At 42.9% G+C, this 18,405-nt stretch overlaps 1 protein-coding gene across 5 annotated transcripts in view; it reads right to left on the minus strand.

Annotated features, from left to right (window-relative positions):
• USP9X (ubiquitin specific peptidase 9 X-linked) overlaps window positions 1–18,405 on the minus strand; it is a 292,101-nt gene that overhangs the window by 253,519 nt on the left and 20,177 nt on the right. The window contains exon 2 of one of the 5 annotated variants that reach the window (XM_089774474.1): window positions 4,734–4,894. The exons of 3 other annotated variants lie outside the window; for them this stretch is intronic. The gene's annotated coding sequence lies outside the window, so the exon portion shown is untranslated. Of the gene's footprint in view, window positions 1–4,733; window positions 4,898–18,405 lie in introns of all 5 variants that reach the window. One more of the 5 variants, XM_089774477.1, reaches the window with a different exon arrangement.

The following is an 18,405-nucleotide window of genomic DNA, read 5'->3' on the forward strand; positions in this document are numbered from 1 at the left end:
TATTGCAATGCACCTGTTACAGCATGGGTGAGCAAAAGAGTCTGTTTGGGCCGGATGAGGCCCGCCAAGTGGGTTGATGCAGCCCAGAGGCCCTGCCACACCCCCGCCCCCAGGCCAACTGGGGCCTGGGGAGCCGTCAAAGTTCCTCCTGCCCTGTGAGGAGCACGCAGCACTTCAAAGTGTCACATGCTCCTCACAGAGCTGGAGGAGATGTCATGCACTTCCCCGCCCCGAGGCTCTGGGGAACGGAAGGGCCTCTGTGGGCCGGATCAACCCACTTGTACGGATCAACCCACTTGTACGCAGCAGGGCACAGCTCGAGAAAGCTGTGTGGGTGCCTAGTGGGGGGGGGGGGGGGGAAGGGCTCCCCGTCCCCAGACTAATCATGGTCTGTGGGTGGGATAGCCCAGAAGCATCATGGTCTGTGGGTGGATAGCCCAGAACCATCCTGGCCCTGCCCCTTCTGGAAGTGGCCCCCAGCTAAAAATTATTGCCCACCCGTGTTACAGTATGCCAGTATATTAAAAATCAATATTATACTACAGTAATTTTTGAAGCTGAAATGTATCCATTACTGAATTTGAAGTTCATTTAATTAAATCCTCCAGTAACAAACAAGCAGAAAAATTATGACATGCCAGATGCTTTCAGGAGTGGTGCAGGGTCAGGGCAGGCGTAAGCTTGCCTTAACTCCCACTGCTCCACCACCCAGAAGTCCTGTCAGTTAAATGGTGCACAGCCAGAGCCTGTTTCCTGAACTCCTGTCCAATCCCTGAACCTCCTCCTACATCCAACCTCCTGTCCCAGATTTGAGTTCTCCTGCACCCAAATTCCTTCCCAGAACTTGCACTCTGAAGCCCCTCCTCAACCCCAATCCCTTTCCCTGAGCTAAGCCTGGAGCCTCTCCCACACTCCAAACCTTATGGCTCAAGACCAGAGCATGCTCACCAATTTCCTACCCCAACCTGGTAAGAGTGAGTGAGAAAAGAAGCAGGACAAGAGTATGTGTGTTTGAGATAGATCTTACATTGCACTTAAATTGAAAAAGTGATCTTGTTGTTAAAAAGGTTGGAGACCACTGATGTACCACAATGCAAATGTCTACCAAAGATGGCGAAAACAAATGTCATACATATAACATTGTCAATGTAATGCTACTTGGCAACAAACTGTTTGACTGACTGAATTTAATCCAATTTGAAATTAAGCATTCCTTCAGAATTCAGGGAGCTTGCAAGTCACCGAGTTTAATTTAAAATGGCAACAACGGCCGCTGCAAGGATGAATTTTTATGTTTAGTGTTTTTTGCTTTTTTAATTATTCAAATATGAATTCAGGTACATTTACATTGTAAGGGGCTCTTTTATGGACTTCTTGAATTACTGTTCAACAATGTCAGTTTGGTTATGCTACCAAGAACTACTTTAAAAGGGATTTTAAATATGTTTACCATATACTGTGTATGTGCAGGATGTGACTGTAGGATTTTTTGGAAATATCAGTTTCTTCCAACTACAATATAAATCTGAACACTTTATTCACTTACTACTTGTCTATTCGGTTACTCTATAAGGTGCCACAGGACTCCTCACCGCTGTTGCAGATTCAGACTAACATGGCTACCCCTCTGATACTTGCCTATGTATCAAACAATTGTGATTCACACACAAACTTTTTTTTTAAAAGGAGAAAACAAATTAAAAAATTGAAGCCAAAAATCCACCATAAAAAAATTTCATAGGGCCTTAAATATCATAGGTGTTTAAAGTCAAAGACAGGTATTGGATAGCCCACTGCAACCACTTAGAACGCTGCAAATTCAAGGATATCTGCATTATATCCCTGGGTATCTGCCATCCAAGGGTATGAATGCAGATATCTGTGGCTGATTTTTGCAGATATGGATGTGGATACACTCCCTCCAAATATGTATATATGTGCTTTTTATCTGCAGCTATGGATGCGGATATCTTTTATAAATCATTTTTGTCAATGTGCATACAAATCTGGTATCTACGCAAGGCCCTACACATAACTTGAAATACAATATGATGAAAAGTCACACCTAACTGCAGTAGAAACAGTTCTCCAGCAGAAAAGTCTCATAGTTTAGGCCCCATCAGGGCTTCAAAGATCCCACCCCTTTCCCACAGTGATTAAAATGAACCATGAACATAAGAACAGTCATATTGGGTCAGAACAAATTCCCTGAGACACAACATATCTGAGCAGTAGCAAGCCATATGCAAAGAAATCATGGTCAGCACTGCTTGATCATTGGCTAAGGAATAAACCTTACATACATACCAATAAGCCCCTGTAATTAAAGCTTTTATCCTTACATGTGAATCCATGGGTTTCCAGTACGGATGTAATAGTATAGTTGATTAACCGATAAGCAAAAGCTTAGAGGTTAATGCCATAGACCAGTGGTCTCCAAAGTGGGGTGCGTGCACCCCAAAGGGTGTGCAAGACGATCCATTGGGATGTGGGCAGAAAATTCCCTGGCACCAGCCATGTACGGGGCACGGTGGGGCTGAGGGAGTGCATGTGCGGCGTGCTCAAACACCGCGCAACAGCTGAGGGGAGACGCCCGGCGTGGCACGACATCATGGCCCGGGACTTTAAAACCACCCAGTCCACTGTTGCACCACGCAGCCCAGCACATAGTCTGTAGCTCCAGAAGCAGCTGATACGGGTGCACAATCAAAAAAGTTTGGAGACCACTGTCAGACTATACGCATTCCCTCCCACCTCTTGCCTGGAAATTTTTTAGCAGGCTGGTCAGCAACCTAGCTCAGTCCTGGCTTGCACTGGGTCCTGGATCTACCGCCGCTATGGCTCTGTATTTAAAGTGTATTAGGAGCCAGGCAGGCAGTCCAGCTCAGTTCCGATTCATGCCAGCTGTGGGAACTCAGACCATGCCCCCACCAGACAGGGGCTGCCTGGGGAGTATAGAATAGCTGACTAACCGATAAGAATTCATGAGGTTAATCGACTATTCAATTAACCGATATTTACCATCCCTAGTTCCCAGACAAATGTTTCTTCCCATAAGTCTACGTTTGACTGATTTTTAAATAACTGAAATAGTCTGCCACCTATAAGTTTTAAGTAATCAAACTAGAGCAGCTGAGACTCCTTCAAATACATATATAAATAGCATTGACTATTCCACTGGATCCCAGGAAATTCTTGGCAAAACTTTCCAACATGAAGGTATGGCTCAGCATCACAGAAGCAGTAAGTATAGTGATCAATTCCATACTCTTGGAGGCTACTAAGTATAATAGGTGCCCATTTCATACCAGAGTCATGCCAGAAAAGACTTCAAAAAGTGCTTTTCCTGGTTTAGTACGGGAAGCTAGCTGCAATAGCAAGTCAGTAGTTCAGAGGGTCACCAGGAACCAATGGTCACCAGGAACCAAAGGAAACAGATGGAGCATATATTGTACAGGACATGAATGGTCTACCATAACATCCCAAATTGCAGTTTAACCCATGAAAACCAAGCAACTTCCACACAGATCTCTATGTCCATCCAGAGTTACATTAAGAGCCATTCTTTACAGTGATTGAGCCTAAGCACCAGGCTGTCAACCAATACGGATTCCAATGCCACTCAGAGCACAGAAACGGAGCTCTGGAGTCCCTAAACAGATAGATCTGGGCACACCTGCCCTCTTTGACAAGTTATCCTTTGCGGGCAAACATGCTTACTTCTTGGTACTGGGCTCAATTGATCCAGAAGAGCACAAGACATAGAATGCTACTTATGTTGGCCATTACAGAAACACTTTGAAAACAGCTTCACACTTTATAATGTTGGATCCCTGCACTGTATATGAGTTGATTCAGACAGATCCAGAGAACCCTACTACTGCTTACATCAACAAAAGAACTACGTTTAGCTTTCCACAGGCAACTGTTTTGAATTCTTGAAACCAAACTCTGATATGGAGAGACCCATGAATCACACTACAGTCTAGGTCTCAAACTCGTGTTTTATCTAACATTCCCAAGTCGGAATTGTGGATTTAAACAATCTAAAACTTGTACATTCTTGATATCCACTATATATTTCACAGAGTTTGTTTTCTGTTCAAGAACTCCTCCTAAACAGTAAGAGCTAGGACCACCAAATTTGGTAAGCAGCTTCCTCTTATCATAATTTCAAGCAAAGTAAGGTTTTGGATGTTACAGGACTTTGGGATTTGCCTGGAATACGACTGCATCTCAAAAAGCCAAGGTAGGGAGCTGCTAGCAGGCACAGTTATACTGCCCCATGACCCCAGTGTCAGGCACACTGATAAGAGAATGGCCAGCCAGGAAGCAGAGCTCAGGATGTTGCCAGCCACTGAACATGGGTAAAAATGCCAAATGGGCAGTTCAGCCCCCGCCGCTGCCCCAGGTGGCTGCTCCCACCACCGCCCTGGGCAGCCACCGCCCCAGGGATTGGCCAGACTCCTGGATCCCACCCCTTGCATTGAGCCACCACACCACCCCTTCGTTGAGTCGCTTTCCAATCTCTACCTCAAGCCTCTGCCCCGACTCCTGCATCCCCACACCCCAAAGCTCCTTGTCCTGAGCTCACTATATCCCCCCCAAGCCCTTGTACGGACTTCTGCACACACACCCCCCTAGCCCTCTGCTATGAGCTTGTCCTTGATGACCTAAGCAATGCGAGGTAAGTGAGCTAGGATTTAATAACTATTAGACAATGTTGCCATTACCTTTAGAGCTTTCAGTATCCTAGAAAAAGATGCTTCTTGTCCATTCCATGAAAGCACAACGTAAAAAAGCGGACCAGGTAGCGCTCCAAATTGGCAAGTGGAAAAATCAGATTTCAATTCCCATTCCTAGGTCTGGCTCACAGGGCAGATATGGGACAGAACTGCTGAAAAGAAAGCACATTCAAAGAATCAAAAGGATGAGTACCTTACCTCTTTAAGCACCAAGTCTTGAAGAAGATAGAAGAAACTTGCTTCATAGCCTACATATTCCTCAGCTGAGAAAATGGTGGCTATAGTGTAGAAGCTATGAGGCTGTTAAATCAACAGATAGCCCTCATGATTTTAGCAACAAAAAGAGGAAAAAAAACTGTATCCTTGACTGGCCAAAAAATTTCAGAGGGTAGCCAAGTAAGTCTCTACAGGATAAACTTAGAAAACAACAAATAGCCTATAAAATGCTACCACACGTTTGCTGTTTAAGTTTGTCCAGAAATTGCAATTCTACTGTGACATCATGGTGACATCAACACGCTTTTGTACATACATTTAATGTTAATAAATTGCTTTTTCAACTCACAAAGCAGAGGAAACAATCCAAAACTACACGACCCTGTGTAGAAATGTATGGAAAAAGTAGTGAATTATGCACTCTGACAATTTCTATTCTGAGTTTGCACTGATTGCCTCAAGTATGTAATTTCAGAACAACTGACTCTCTGGCTTTTAAGACTGAAAAAATTAAGTTGGAGTTGCTTTGTTTAGGTATAACAGAAGAGAGAAAATTAGACCTTGATCACATATCTAAGATTAAAACCAACTAAAGTATGCAAATTGGAAAAAAGCAACTGATGTTAGGCAAGTCTGGAAAAGAAACAGGACACAGGGAAAACGTGTACAACTTAAAAAATAGCGAGCTCCCTAAAAGTTTTAGAATTACTTCTACTGTAAGAGCTTTCAAGTTAAGATTTGTTTCTAATTTTATAATTGTGTTTTCTACATTTTATGAAGCCCCTTTCTTGCCTACTCCAAGACGTTTGTTATTAGGGGTGTGTCTAGACTGCAGGCTTTTTTCGAAAAAACTTTGCCTGCCTCTAGACTGCTGCCGCATTCTTTTGAAAGCAAATCGAAAGAACGCGGCAGTTTATTCGACCATGAAAAACCTTGTTTTACGAGGAATAACGCCTTTTTTTGCAAGTGCTCTTTCGAAAAAAGGCACTATGTAATGCAAACTGTGCTTTTTCGAAAGAGAGCATCCAGACTGCCGGGGTGCTCTCTTTCGAAAAAGCGGCTTGCTTTTTCGAAAGTACTGGTTGTAGTCTAGATGCTCTTTTTCAAAAGAGGCTTACAGTCTAGACATAGTCTAAATGTTTGTGACAACGGAAAGAAATCGAAGAGATTTCTCTTCACCCGGAGCAAAATTTATAGCAAGTGACAACTAACCAACCGACCGACGAATAAATAAAGTTAAGAGTACTGCACATCCACATCTCAGATTCAGTAGGACTTAATTACATGCTTAATAAACCATACAATACCATGATTTCATTTTGTTTTTTTCAGATCTATGAAAGGGACAGCCTCCCTTGCCAGGAAGTATTCTTGGCAATATAACCGGTTGGGAAATACCAAGGTTCACAAGTCTAAAAAAATCTGGGAGGGCAAAATTTTCAATATTTTCTCCATATTTTCCAATCAACTGTATATGACAATCCAGGATTGAAAGGATACAACATCCTAGTCTGTGTCAAATTTTCTCCATATAGATTAAGTTGCCTAAAAAGTCAATTAACATTTTACCTACTATCATGGCTTCTAATATGTAACACTTAAAATCAGATAAATTAAAGTGTGACCTTACAAGTATCCAAGAAGACACAAAAAGGTAGGCGTATTCTTCTTATCTGTTTTCTACTGCTGGACAATATCTGCATTGTCCCATGATGGACAAGGACAAAAATGTTTAGACTTGTAAAGTTTTAATTGTCTCTGTTGCATCTCTGGAAGATAAATATAAGACTTGTCAATAATTTAATTACATCCAAGTTCCCACTGATGTTTGGCCACTCTTATTTTATTGCAAAAATTTCGCATCTTGTTTAAAACTGGTCATAAGAACCTTGGACTGTTCATTTTTAAGTTGACTAAAATTAAGTGCCTTTCCATCACTTGTAACTCCTTCCCCAAATGTTCCTCTACTCTCCTCCTAACTCCACTTCTCTCTGCAAAGCATCTTGACAGTTCCCTCTTGGAAGAATACAAGGTAATTTCCACAGTTCTCAGCTTGCTTTCCCTTCCCTCTTCCTCTTCCCATCACAAAGTTTCTGCCTGCTATCCCCTTCTAACAGCTCCAGTTGTCTGAATAACTCCTTTCCATCTACTGATCTCCTTCTTACCTACTCTCATCCCCTCCCTTACTCTTCTTCCTAACATCACACCCCCTTTTGGCTCTTTACTGGTCACAACACAATCATGCTTCCATCTTTAAAAACCCACCCTTAACTTACTTGCCTCTCCAGGTACAACCATTTATTCCTTTCATAGCTATGCACACTGATCATCTTTACAATAGCTATCTGGAGTTCCTCTCCTTGAGTTCTATCCTAGATGCTCTCCAGTCTGTATTCTACCTCTGGCACTTCACTCAAATTGTTCAACAAAATCTTTAATGGTCTTTTCTTAGCTCAGTGGGCCCAAAAAATTTTATGTTTGATCCCCTTCTTTCTTTCTGAAAAGTTTTTGTAAGAGATGATTTTTCTTATCCATCCACATAGCTAAAACTCCCAGAGCTCTCAACTCAATTACTTCCACATCCTTCTCTCTGGCCTGGACAAATGCAAGCTTGCATCATGCATATCTGGAGTTCTTCCAAATTCACAGCCATGAAAAACACAAAGACCACGAAATCTGGTCTCCCCTGGGAAATCTCATCTTGTATGTGCTTCTACCCTGTATCAGGCAAATTTCACAGGGGACACCAATGTTTCTTCTGGACCCAAAAAAGAATGGCTGGGGGGTAGGGTCATCACACAATTTCAGGGAGGGTAATAATATTGCTACTGTTACTTCTATGCTGTTTTCAGAGCTGGGAAGCTGGAAAGTAGCAGTTGTTCGTCTGATGACCAGCTCTGAAAACAGTGTCCCACCAGCAGCAGCACAAAAGGATGTAAATACCTTACTAAGACATCCACCAAGCTTACTTCTGAATTAATGCCTTCAGAGCTGGGCGGCTGGAGAGTGGCAGTTACTGAGGACCCTGCTCCATAGGCAGCCCAGGCTTATTGGTTAATCTTCTTGACTGCTTGCATTTCCCCTCTCACCTTGCTGCTTCACGGCAGCAGCCCCTGTCCGTGGGTGGTCTCAGCTCCCCACAGACAGAGACTGGAGCAGTCTCTGTCCTCGGGGAGCTGGGACCTGCACCGCACACAGGGGCTGCTGCAGGACTAGCCTCTGTCTGGTTTTTAAACTAGCTCCCCTTGCGGACCAGCTCCTGCCTGCCACCCCATGCTGCTGCCTCTGATACAGAAGCAGCAGTGTGGGGTAACAGGGATCTCCCTGGGAGTGGGGCTAGGAGCATACTAGCTGCTGGCCCCATCTCTGAGAACTATCGAATAGACATGTAACCTCTAAGATTTCATGCACTTATTTGACTATTCAATTAACCGATAGCTAACATCCCTAGTGCTAGTCATATCCTTTCAGAATGCTGATGCAAAGACCATCTCCCAGCCCATCACTTCAGCAATGCCATTCCTCTTCAAAACCTTCCATTGGTTCCTCAATCTCTGTAACTTCAAACACAAGCTGTTTCTCTTCATTTCCAAGGTCCTTCAAATCTATTCCCTCCCTAACATCTCATTCACTATTGAGACGTTGAATGTTATATCCACTTGGCCATGATGCCAGCATCCACCACCTATACCTCAAAATTTCCCAACAAGCAACTTCATGGTTTTCTCCCATGCTTCCCTTTATGTTTAGGATGAAGTCTTTGCAAACATCCAGAAAGCTACCTTGAAAACTCTCCTCAAAACTATACTTTGATACAAAAAAAACAAAAAAAATCCACACACACACACCCCTTGACAAGAGTTAGGCAACAGTTTCAACACAGCAGGAACCTGTCATTGAGACCGATATTGCCTCGTTTCTTTGTATTCCCTCTTGTCAAGCCAGATGTATCATTTTGTTTTAAATGGTGAACAGAGAGGCTGAGAATATCTTTTTGTTTTGTTTGTACAGCATCTACCACAATTGGCTTTAGTCCAGGACTCACAATTCTAGGCAGCTTCAGAGGGTAGCTAAGTTAGTCTGTACAGGATAAACTTAAAAAACAACAAATGGTCTGGTAGCACTTTATAGACTAACAAAACATGTAGAAGATATCATGAGCTTTTGTGGACACAGCCCACTTCTTCAGATGACCGGAGTTCTAGGCACTACAGTTATACAAACAATACACTGATAAATCCATAACAAGGCTAGATGACTATTTCAAAGTAAAATACAAAAGTTGAACAAAAGTATGGACTAAAAGAATATCTATATCATCACTTCAGGGAGTAGCTGAGTTAGTCTGTACAGGATAAACTTAAGTACAAGCACTTTATAGATGAACAAAAAACTACGGTCATCTGAAGAAGTGGGCTGTGCCCACGAACACTCATGATACCATCTATATGTTTGTTAGTCTATAAAGTGTTACCAGATCAGATTTTGTTTATTAAGTGTATAATATCACTGTTCATTAAAATAGCATGAAGTCTCTTTTTAGAGTTGTAGGCACCTGCACTTTTCAAAACGAGGCAAACAACGGTAATTCTATCCCAAGAGATCTACCATCTTCCCTTCTTTATGTGTACAATATCAAAACTGTGCATCACAGAACACTGATTTTATCATGTATTTCATACCCACAGCTGATACTATGTGTACTGCTTTATTGCCACGCTAACCTTTGCTCTCTTTAGTAAAGGGCTCACTTCATGATCTAGGGATACCATATGTGGAAACACACTACTGTCAAAGTCAGACAGGACTCACAGATTTGGCAGACTGCTCTGTTTATTCAGCAAAGCTTTGCTAAAATGCATGGAGAAAATGTGAGTACCATACAAGGTTCAAACCCCTTGATTTTATACAGTCAAAAGGCCAAGTTAACAAGATCAAAGGGTGTGGCAAAACTTCACATTATTAGTGTGGTTAAGTATCTTCATTTCAATATCAAGCACACAGCAATCTCCTGGCTATATCTCCCTGATTATCTGGAATTGCTTTCTGTCTAACACCTAATTTTCCTTTTCCTGTTAAACTCAGGCCCAAATTGGCTAGCACCTTGATCTGCATACCTACAATCAACATTAACATACTTTTCTTCTTCCTCTTAAAAGACAAACAGAATTCCTTCAACTTATTCAATTATTACAGTACAATTCATCTTTCTCTTACAGTATAATTCTTTCTACTTTCACACTGCTATCTCTCTGCCTGACACGGTGAACTGGACAGTTCATTGAATCATGGGGCTCAGCCCTATAAGGTACTGATTACTTCCTACTAAGGTGATTGTCCTCAGCATTTAACAGGATTGGACCCTTAACTATGAAGTATGACAGCCTTCACATTACTTAATAATAGAAGGATAGCAATTGTAAAGCTGTGTATGACTAAAGAACCCACTAAGCATTATATTTTGCCTGGGGATCACATTAAAAAATGGTACTAGGGCACTATTCTGAGCTCCACCTATTAGATATGAGACATCAGATTTTGCAGATGTTCAGACTGTACACTCTCTGACGGGGGGGAGGGGTGTCTTGGTTTTCCTTTTCACGGGGATATTAATACATCCATTATGAGTATAGCCACCTCTCAAAGAGACTCACATGGCCTGATGGATTTTTGAAACTTGGCTTTTTGGGAAGAGAGCTCAGATATCCCAGTAGACATTTCTAAGCTCAATAAGCTTCTTCTTGATTTAGGGAAGGGAAAACATGGTAGTATTTCCCAAGCTAACTCCCAGGATCAGCTGTGCGGCACTGCCACTTTGAAGTACCCCCACTTCCCCCTACCTCTGCTGCCTCTGATAGAGGCAGCAAGGAGGGAGGAATCGGCTAGTCAACTAGTCCTGAACATCCTTAGTTTCCACTAAAATGGTTTTTAAGAAAAAAAGGCTACTCAAATGTTTTGTCCACTTTCGATCAACTCTTATATTGAGAAGCTCTAGCTTCTCAAACAAAATAAAAGTCACAGTTCACACAAGCTCAGGGGTTTGTTAGAGGCCCATAGCTAAAATCTTTGAAGATCCTGTATACACTAAAATTATCCATGCCCACACAAGATGTGATCTGCCTGGGCATACTCCCTCACCAAAAAAAAATCACTGAGCATGCTTCAACCAGTGTTCCCTCTAAGATTTTCCATACATGAGCAGAGAGAGTTTTATCTTGTGCATCAATATTGAGGTCATGTGAACTTGTTCGGATGTGTGCCACCATGGCACCCAAGTTATTAAATTTATATAATTAGAACATTATGGAAGAAAGAATACTAAAATAAGGGATAACTAACAAGGTGCATGACTTTAAATGTTTATTTAATATGACATCAAATAAAAAGAAAATACTGCACAGTTCAGTATGTTAGATTAGCCTCAAGGCTGCTCTAAATCTGCACTGTCCATGGTTCCATAAAAGTCATAGGAGGCCAACAATAAGCACACTGCAGCATTGCTCATATTGTGGAAGCAGCAGCAAAAGCCCCAGGCCCTTTAGAATCACTATTGGTACATCTACACTGCAGCACTATTTCGGGATACTTCCAGTATCCCAAAATATCTTTCAAAATAATGCGTGTGCTATTTCAACATCCCTGTAAATCTCATTCCACAAGGATTAAGGGACATTTTGGAATAGCGCTCTATTTCAAAATTAAATTTTGAAAGCTATTTCAAAATACAATTGAAATAAGCTACACAACTGAACTTACGGGTGCTGTGTAGATGCACCCCATGTCCCAGGGAAACTGCCCTCTTTGCCTGCCCCCCTTGACAGGCCTGGCAGAGCACTAGTTCCTGGGATTGGTGGCAACACATGCATGCCACTAAAAGATGTGCAGTGAAGCTGCTGTTTCAGCTCTTTTCCTGAAAAAACACTTCACATTGTCATCAGGAGAGCTCCTGCACACCACATACTGATCACACTGGTACTTGCCAACCCAAAACTTTTGTCTTTCAGTGACCACTGTAGACATAGCCAAGCCTGCTGACAGACAACTCAGCTGCAACAGCCTGAAAATTGCAGCTTTTCATAACCCTGTGCACACAGGCTGACAACAACAGAATCACATGAACCTGAGCTATCACTAAATATCCCTGCTCAATATTTAGACAAGTGTCTTCGGTATATAGTTAAAGACACTACTATAGTATCCTTGCCAGATAAATCACCAGCTGGGGAGAACTATTTATTATCAGTGTGCATCTACAGTTAATTCATTGGCTCTTCCAAAGGAACATACACACTCAAAATTACACTAATGTAATATAGGACTTTTACTTACTCTTATCTATAGAGGAAAGTGGAAAATGTCTTCAGGACTGAACTGGGAAGAGTAACCAGAAATGGGTACTATTAATGATACATATTACTTAAAGCAAAAGTACAAGAAGCTTATGGTAAGCTGGTAAATAATGTTTGTACCAGTACTGGGAGATGAAGAATGCATTTGACAACAGTTTAAGTCGCATTTAGTAGTAAAAATTTCACTGACAGTTTCAGAGAGAGCACCAAGCAAATCATAATTTCAGATTAATAATGTTTCAAAGAAGAATACAAAGAATGATTTGCACAGCATTCCCCCTACCTGTGCTATTATTTTTACTATTAGAAGCACAACCAGCAGCTTCTCATTTCTGGTTCAAAATCAGACAACCTTTACGGTCACCCCAACATTCTTTTTAAAGCTAAGAGTAACACATATATTAGATGGATCATGGCTTTGGCTTTGTGCAATATTCAAGAATGTTTAGGTTTTCCATATTCCTCTGCTTATGATTACTACAGCAACTGTCTTTTTCCTTCCATTTTTAAAGATTCTTTTATTTCAGTACAAGTATGGGAGAATGAAGTCTAATATCAAGTATATTAAGCATACCACCAACAGCTGTAAAAACCCTACATTTTAGTCTTCAAAGACAGTTCAAAACAGTGATTCCATTTCTAACGTATAAATTTACCAGAGTAAGTTCCAAAACTAGTCCTGAAGTAAAACAGCTCCCAAAATGTTATTTTGTGTTCATCAGTTCTTTTTTTTAAAAGTGTAAATATTTATTTGCATTCCTGTTTTATCACTATTGCTGATTTACAGCTGTGAGAGCACAATCAGCCCCACTCAAAACTGAAGAAATGCTGATTTTGCTCTCACTTTAACCGATTCTGTCTTTTCTACCCTCCACTCCCACCCCAGTGTTCGAGCCCAAGAGCAGCCATCCACCCACCACACGGCGCCCAGGCAGCAACCCTCCGCTGCCTCAATCCCTGGCGGCAGCACCCCACTTTAAACCTCAGCAACACCAACCTGCCTACTCACAGCCCCAAGCCTTGGTGGCAGACACTTGCTGGACTGCTATGTGGCTGCAAACCCCAGCAGCATCCAAAACAGCCATTCTCCAACACAGCCCCAGCTGCAGCCACCTGCCCTCCTGCAGTCCCAAGCCCCGCTGGCAGCCAGAACAGCCATACCTCAACACAGTCCCAGCTGTGGGAGCAGCCACACCACTCACCTTCCAGTTCCAGTAGGAAGGTGAATGCTGCTGCACAGCTGTGTGAAGGAGGAGGGCGGGCTTAGAATTTTTTGTGCTTGGCAGTGGGAACACTGGCTTCAACCCATGGCTGAAGAGGACGTTTCCATCAAATGCTCTTCCAGGTACAAGAACTGTCAGGTACTCTCTCACCTATGTTTTCAATATTTTTTCCTGCTGCCACTTAGCATGATAGAGAAGGATGTAGCCGGACTTGAATGCAGAAGGATTTGAAGCAGAGAGCTGCAGAGGAGGGTGAAAGGTAGTGCAGGACAGAGAGTAGTGGGGAGAGGGGAGAAGGAATTAAAGAAGAGGGGGCAGGGACAGAAGGACTGACAACTAGTAGAGCACATTCCCTTCCAGAACCTGGAACATAACTCATTATTCCTGAGTCTCAACATTCCTTTGTCGTCTATTAAATGAATGTGAATCTCGCTGGCAAAGTGTGTTGTCATTCCCCTCTAATGACAGATCCACAGAGAAGATAGCAGCTTTCAATCGGTACCAATTATTCTGTTTCTTCATGTGGTTATGGGCTATGTGCATTTAAAAGGTCTATCCCTTCTGATGACCAATGAGGAGATCAATATAGTTTCATATAAACTTCTGATTTCTTTAGTGGCTTTAAAAAAACAACTAGGAATTACACAGATTGCAAAAACTACATTAAAAGAACATTAGTGTTACAAAAAAAAAGCACTCAAAAAATTAAGAAACGACAACAGAGTAGGTTTAGAAGTTAAAATAAAACAAAACACGAGTTAAAAATTACTTAGAAAACTTAGAGGTCTGCAAGTCACCAGGGCCTGATGAAATGCATCCTAGAATACTCAAGGAGCTGATAGAGGAGGTATCTGAGCCTTTCACTATCATCTTTGAAAAATCATGGAAGTTGGGAGAGACTCCAGAAGACTGGAAAAGGGCAAATATGAGTGCCCATCTATAGAAAGAAAAATAAGAACAACCCAGAGAAGTACAGACCAGTCAGTTTAACTTCTGTGCCAGGGAAAATAACGGAGCAAACAATTAAGGAATTCATTTGCAAACATCTGGAAGAAAATAAGGTGATAGGTAACAGCCACCATGGATTTATAAAGAACAAAATCATGTCAAACCAATCTGATAGCTTTCTTTGATAGGATAACAAGTCTTGTGGATAAATGAGAAGAGGTGCATGTGGTATACCTAGACTTTAGTAAGGCATTTGATACAGTCTCGCCTGACCTTCTTATCAATAAACTAGGCAAATACAACTTAGATGGCGCTACTATAAAGTGGGTGCATAACTGGCTGGATAACCGTTCTCAGAGAGAAGTTATTAATGGTTCACAGTCATGCTGGAAGAACATAACAAGCAGGGTTTTGCAGAGGTCTGTTTTGGGTCTGGTTCTGTTCAATATCCTCATCAATTTAGATCAGGGCCACTCAACACATGGTTCACAGGCCACATGTGCACCATGGCCTGTTTGTTTGCAGCCTGCTGTGTGGTTTGGGTTTACATTGGACTTAACACATGGCCCCAGGATGAGAGCCAAAACAAAAAAGTAGTCAATGTAGTGGTCTTCTGTTGCTATGCATTTTAGTAGTTAAATTCCTGGACTATGATTGCTCATTAAAAATGTCATATGAGTGGAAATCAGGTAAATATTGCATTTTATTAATATCAGCAGAATTGACTTAAAAGGGGCATGTATGTTGTGTAGTCTTGCTTTAACCTTTGTATTCATGCCTGTCATTGTGAAAGAAGCTATTTGCATATATATTTGCATGTATATGCAACCACACTTAAGTTGCAACCCTCGGCATGTGCTGAGAGTGTCAGTGGCCCTTGGGGCTTCCAAACTGAGTAGCCCCAATATAGATGATGGCATAGAGAGTATGCTTATTAAGTCTGTAAATGATACGAAGCTGGGAGAAGTTGCAACTGCTTTGGAGGATATAATCAAAATTCCAATCATCTAGACAAACTAGAGAAACAGTCTCAGGTAAAAAGGCAAAACAGGTAAACAGGATGAAGTTTAATAAGGACAAATGCAAAGTACTCCACTAAGGAAGGAACAATCTGTTTCACACATACAGAATGGGAAGTGACTGTCTAGGAAGGAGTACTGCAGACAGGAATCTAGAGGCCATGGGGGACCACAAGCTAAATATGAGTCAACAGTGTGATGCTGTTGCAAAAAAAGCAAACATGATTCTAAGATGCATTAACAGGAGTGTTGAGAGCAAGACACGAGAAGTCATTCCTCCACACTACTCTGCGCTGATTAGCTGGGGAGTCCCCAGCTGACCCTAAGCTGCATGTGGTATGTTTCCAAGTGGCCAAACCCAGGCTTCACATGGTACTGCTGCTTTGAAGCACCCTCTCCTTGCTGCCTCTTTCTGATAGAGGCAGCAAGGGGGCAGGAGAATCGACCAGTTGACTAGTGTGTCGAATAGCCAATACGGATTTGCTTAGTTGTTCACATCCCTCCATATTTTATCACACATTTTAAGACAATCTAATGACTTCTAATTTGAGGATTGCCTACACAGGGAAATTTATTGGCACTAGTACACTGCTATCAGTATTCTAATATAACTTCCCCCGTAGATACTCATTCTAGCATAAAAGTTTCCGCAGAGGGAGTTATAACAGTATTATAATCATACTAGTATAGTAATGCAAGTACATTTCCCTGTATAGACAAGCCCTTAGAACAGGAGTGGGCAAAAGGGCCTCCACAGGCCAGGCGTGGCCCGCAAAGCAGGTTATCCAGCCCGCAGAGGCCCTGCACTCCCCCGCTGCCAGGTCAATGAGGGCCTGGGGGCGGGGAAAGCGCACAGTTTCCTCCGCCCTGCCTGGAGCACGTGGCATTTAGAAATGCTGACTTGTCAGGCATGCACGGAAGACTACTCAGCATGCTCCCCCGCCCCCAAGCCCTGATTGGCCTGGGGGTGGGGAGAAGGCACAAAGTTTCCTCTGCCCTGCAAGGAGCGTGAGACACTTAGAAATACCATGAGCTCCTGGCAGGGCGACAAGAGACTGAGCCTGGGGACAGAAGGGGGAAACACATGTGAAGTTGCCTCCCATGGTCATGGGCGCCTAGGAGGAATCTCGGAGGGGTGAGAAGGGAGAAGAGATCCTCCCCCACCCCAGATGACTCATGGTCTGTGGGTGGGGAAGCATCCTGGCCCTGCCCCAATCTGCTTGAGGCCCCACCCCTTCCAGAGTGGCCCAGGCCACTTGAAAAATTTCTGAAGTGGCTCTCAGCCAAATATTATTGCCCACCCCTGCCAAACGAGGGTTGGCAATCTTTTCAAACAAAGTAGTCAAACTACATCAAAATTCATAACAAGTGATCTACAGAAAGCTGCGTAAGAATGTCAATTTGCATGACTGAAAATATACAACTTAATATTACTGATAATGGACATGATTAATAATAGCATAAATTAAACATTTTATTCGCAGACTTCATTTAATGAGACTTCTTCGGCTGCATATTTTAGCACATTTCTTTGAAGTTTACATCATAACTGGTCAAATTCAAGTTTATGCATGCATTCAATATATATGAGTAATTCTGCATTTTTTAAATATTGAAATTTTTTTTCATTTCAATTTTAAACGTTGCATGCATTTTAGGATAAGAATGTTAAGGACTAGACGACTATCCAATAAGTATTTGGTTGAGTTGACTGTAGTCGATTCTCCCCCCTCCTTTGCTGCCTCTATCAGATAGAGGCAGCGGGGGGGGGGGGGGGAGAAAGGTACTTCAAAGCATACACAGGCTCCATGTAGCACTGCTGTTTTGAAACGCTGTGGCAGCATTTCAAAGGGGCAGCACTGCACAAGACCCAGGACCAGCTGTACAGCCTGCCCCTTTGAAACACCACTATGATGCTTCAAAGCAGCAGCGCTACACAGAGCCCAGGGTCAGCTGGGGACTCACTAGTTGATCCTGGGCTCCTTGCGGCATTTCCGCAGAGCCTGTAGTAAGCTGGGGAGTCCCTAGCTGATCCCAGGCTCCAGTGCAGCATTTCAAAGCGCGCAGAGCCCAGGGTCAGCAGGCAAGTCCCCAGTTGACCCGAGATCTGGGGAAATACCGTGCGGAGCCCAGGGTCAGCTGGGGAGTCCCCAGCTGACCCTGGGCGCCGAGTGGCATTTCTAAGTGGCAGCGTAGCATGGATCTTGGAGTCAAGGAGAGATTCTCACTCCCCCACTGACCCTAGGCTCCAAGAGGGCACTTCCACTTTGAAATGCACAGGCACCCCAGCTGGGGACTCTTGTACATTTCAAAGCTGGCATGCCGCATGCAGCCTGGGGCCAACAAGAATGACTCCAGGATCCACACAGATGCTTCCGCTTTGAAATGCGCAAGAGCCCCAGTGCAAGAATGCAGAAGTACCTATAGACTAGTCCAGTAGTTGATAGAAATTCCATCAACTACTCAACTAGTAAATTACTTGTTAGTTAACATCCTTATTTTGGGAATTACAAAAAAGCCATATTTGGTTCCATATGGAACCATATTTGGCTCAAGAGCCATAGGTTGCAGACCCCTGCCTTAGATGCAGGAAATCGAGAAAGCCAACTCCAAATCCAGTACAATCAGGAAACCTTCCCCTCTCTACTTCTTACAACCATTTCATCAAGAAGTCCTAGAACCTCTATGTCCAGGAACAGAGGCGGGCAAAAATCAGGCTCAGGGGTCAGATATGGCCTACCAAGCACTTCTCTCCAGCACACCCAGCTGATTTGCAGAGAATGCATACTTACAGCCGATATATGTTCAGCTGCTCTTCTCCCCCCCCCCCTCCAAATCTTATCCTGTCTATTCTGTCCTGCAGCTGACCTGCTCCCAGGATTTTCTTGCTAGCTGTGCAGTGGGG

Source organism: Pelodiscus sinensis, chromosome 1 (genome assembly GCF_052426305.1).
Source record: "Pelodiscus sinensis isolate ZL-2025 chromosome 1, ASM5242630v1, whole genome shotgun sequence".
Classification (NCBI taxonomy): domain Eukaryota; kingdom Metazoa; phylum Chordata; order Testudines; family Trionychidae; genus Pelodiscus; species Pelodiscus sinensis.